A 4,042-nucleotide genomic window follows, 5' to 3' on the forward strand; every position below is an offset into this window, starting at 1 on the left:
AGTCCTCAATGAGGGATCAGCAACGGAAAGGGTGAGCAGTTTCAAGTTTCTGGATGTCATCATCTCTGAAGATTTATCTTGGGCCCAACACATTGATGCAATTACAAAGAAGATACAATATTGGAAATCATCAGGAATTTGGAGAGATTTAGTATGGCTCCAGCAAATTTCTACAGATGTACCGTGGAGAGCATTCTAACTGGTTGCATCTCTGTCTGTTATGGAGGGATTGCTGCACAAGATCAGAGAAGTTGCAAACTCAGCTTGGTCCATCATGGGTACTATCCTCCCCAGCACCGAGGACTTCTTCAAACAGTGGTGCCTCAAAAAGGCAGCATCATTCATTAAGGTCTCCCATCACCCAGGACATGCTCATTGCTAGCATCACGGAAGAAGTACAGGAGCCTAAAGACACACACTCAAAGTTTTAGGAACAGCTTCTTCCCCTATGTCATGAGGTTTCTGAATGGGCAATGATGCCATGTACACTATCTCACTATTTTTTGCTCTCTTTTTGAACTATAGATTTATATAATATAAATCTTATATACTGTATAATTATAATTTTATATATACATTTCTTATTGTAATTTATAGTTTTATAGTATGCATTGCACTGTGCTACTTCCACAAAACAACAAATTTCATGACATATGCCAGTGATAGTAAACCTGATTCTGATTCTGAGCTTTTTGCACGTTAGTCCAGATTTCACCGTCTGTAATCTCCTGTGTCTTCAAACATAATAGGAGCCTAATGCAGGCATTTACTTTACTATAGGGATGGATGGTGCAGTACAACAGGACATACTCTTAACGCTTGAGCCAGGAGTGAGGAACTTCTTCACTCAAGGGACATTGAAACTGTGAATTCCTTCCCTCAAAAAGCATCTAAATCTAGATATTTCAGAACTGAGGCTCTTTGCTGTTTCATAAAGGTTTTAAAGGCTATGAGATCAAGACAATTAGGCAGAGTTGAAGTGCAAATCGAATGAAGATCTCATTGGAAGTTTGATCAAGTTCAAAGTGTTGAATAGCCCGCTGTTCCTGACATGGATCTAAGCTCTGACCTTCCACACTGATCCCTAATAATTAATGGCAGTCTCAACCCTTCCAGCATTTCATCCCAGAATGCAATATCCATAACCTGATGCCATGTTTCATCCATACACAGTGACAGTCTATCAGTCACAATTTTGAAAACAAAATAAACTTTAGATAAAGTAACAAGTATTTCCACATTATCTTAACTTTTCCTGAAGCTTTTATCCTGTTTCCTTCTTTAATGACTCATAGAGTTATATTTGCAACAGTGATAACTCTTAGCCTGTGGGAGATGCACACCAACAGTTTAGTTGAAGATTAGTGCAGTCGAATAGATCATCATCTTGTTGTTGGATACGAAAGTGGAAATGCAAATGTAGCAGTTTATTCTACAATGAGCTAGTTGCTGATGCACATGTTATGGGGAAAAGCTGGTAGAGCTGTGATTACTTCCCTTCATGAAGGTTGAGAGGAGATTCAAAAGATTAAGAATGATAGGGGTCTAGACAGAGTAGATAGAGGGAAACTGCTCCTATTGGTAAAAGGGTCAAGAACCAAAGATTTAACGTGAATGGCAAAGATATCAAAGCCAGCGATAAGGAAAAACATTTCTATATGGCAAGTGATTGCGAATTGAACGCATCGCCTGACAAAGTGGTGACTTTCAAAAGGGAATTAGATCTATACTTAAAGAAAAATGAATTGCCAGGCTACAAGGGAAGGGCAGAGGTGAGGGAGTAGATTTGCTGCCTTTACAAAGAATGTGCAATGATTCAAAAAGCAAAGTGGCTTCCTTCTCTGCTGCTCTCATTCTATGATTACTACTCACTTACTGTAACACAGGAGATGGCCATAAAATCCAAGAGATCTATGCTTGATCCACAACGATAGTGCATTTCCTGATTCTCTTCTTATCTACCTATAGCCTTGCTACTTATTTTCTCTTGTGCCCTTTTCTATCGTTTTTACCTATAAAAAAGTGACGTACAATGAACAATGAGGATGACTTTGGCATGTGGGAACAAGCCAGAGTACTTAGAGGAAGCCCACACAGTCACAGGGAGGACAGGGAGCCCCCGAGTCAGGACATAAGCTCTCCCTTTGACAGAAGGTCATTAAAAAACACATGCAAGTTAGATTGCTTGTCAAGATGATCATACTCAGATAGAAGAGGAGTCAGTGGAATAGGGAAGCCAGCTGATTTGTGCAGAGGGATTGATCCAGTCAAGGGTTCCTAATCTGGGGTCCACAGACCACTTGCCTAATGGTATTGCTCCATGGCATAAGATAGGTTGGGAATCCTAGTCTAGATTATTCTGGAGCATTTAAAGGTAGAGGGATAAAACAGTGATAGAAATGCAAAATATTGTTGATTATTTCTTTCTTTTTGTGCTTCCACAGTTTGTTGCATTTTGCACATCAGTCAAATGTTCAATTTGGTGTGGACTTTCATTGATTCAATAATGCTTTGATCTCCAACACCTATCCAAATTTAGAGACTAGTGGGGCAATTAGTCCATGATGTTCAAATTATGGTGGAACATTTGATAGAGCAGGGATATGATGCTGAGGCTTTATAAGGTACTTGAGTATTGTAAACAGTTTTTGGCTCCTCAACTAAGAAAAGATGGGTTGGCATTGGAGTGCGTTCAGAGGAGGTTCACAAGGATGATTCTGGGAATGAAGAGATTATCAGACCATAAGATCATAAGATGTAGGAGCAGAATTAAGCCATACGAGGAATATTTGATAGCTCTGGGTCTATACTCACTGGAATTTAGAAAGATGAGGGGATCTCATTGAAGCCTTCTGAATGTTGAAATGCCTAGATGTGGTAGATGTGGAAAGGATGTTTCCCATGGTGGGAGAGTCTGGGACAAGAGGGCACAGCCTCAGGATAGAGGGGCATCCATTTAAAACAGAGATGCAGAGAAATTTCTTTAGCCAGAGTGTAAGTGAATTTGTGGAATTTATTACCACAGGCAGCAGTGGAGGCCAGGTTGTTGGGTGTATTTAAGGCAGAGCTTGATAGGTTCTTGATTGGCCATAGCATCAAAAGTTACAGGGAGAATGCTGGGGAGTGGGGCTGTTATCGGAGCCATGATTGAATGGTGGAGTAGACTCAATGGGCCAATTGGCCTAATTCTGATCCAATGTCTTGTGATCTATGGACTTAATTAAATTCAAAATTAATACTTACCTGGCAGGGAACCGTTGGTGATCAGCAGGGCCAAAGTTCCAGGACGAGGCTATCCCATTGCACTTTGGGTGTGCTAAAGCCTGCAATATTCCCAAATGCGGAATACTCGACTGCATAATTTGTGGTAATGGGTGACTGTGTTCACGCTCTTTTTAACTGCCGGCAATGGTGGTGGAGGTAGATAAGATAGGGTCTTTTAAGAGACTCCTGCGTAGGTACATGGAGCTTTGAAAAATAGAGGGCTGTGAGAAACCCTAGGTGATTTCAAAGTACAGGACATGTTTGGCACAGCTTTGTGGGCCAAAGAGCCTGTATTGGGCTGTAGGTTTTTTATGTTTCTGTTGCCTTTGACTGAGGATGTAGATTCAGGATAACTTCCGAGAAAGAACCAGAGGGGACATAAGTTTGGTTTATGCATAAAGTTCTTGCATTGAATCTGCTTCCAAATTCCAACTTCCAAAACACCAAGATTTTCAAAAGTGAACTGGCTAGTATGAGGAAAGGTAGAGTCTACAGGACACCTTTAAGATGTGACATAATCAAAATGGGCCTAATATTCCTCACCCAAAACGTCAACTGTTTACTCCTTTCCATAGATGCTGCCTGACCTGCTGACCTCCAGCATTTTGTGTGTGTTGCTCTGGATTTCTAGCATCTTCAGATTTTCTCATGTTTGCGTTTAATATTCTCCTGTTCTACATTTTCTGTGAGCAGACTGTAGCATCCAAAGGGTTAAGAACCCAGAGTGAATTATTCAGACAATGGCAGACTGTTGGGTATTACATAGGAACACAGTTTC

General features: G+C 40.7%; 1 non-coding gene across 1 annotated transcript; it reads left to right on the top strand.

Moving 5' to 3' along the window:
* The first annotated feature begins 3,235 nt into the window (after positions 1-3,235).
* LOC132404337 (U1 spliceosomal RNA) lies at positions 3,236-3,397 on the top strand. Its single transcript, XR_009515505.1, has one exon. It is a non-coding gene; the product is annotated as a U1 spliceosomal RNA (small nuclear RNA).
* Positions 3,398-4,042: the final 645 nt, after the last annotated feature.

The sequence above is a fragment of the Hypanus sabinus genome, chromosome 13 (genome assembly GCF_030144855.1).
Source record: "Hypanus sabinus isolate sHypSab1 chromosome 13, sHypSab1.hap1, whole genome shotgun sequence".
In the NCBI taxonomy this organism is placed as follows: domain Eukaryota; kingdom Metazoa; phylum Chordata; class Chondrichthyes; order Myliobatiformes; family Dasyatidae; genus Hypanus; species Hypanus sabinus.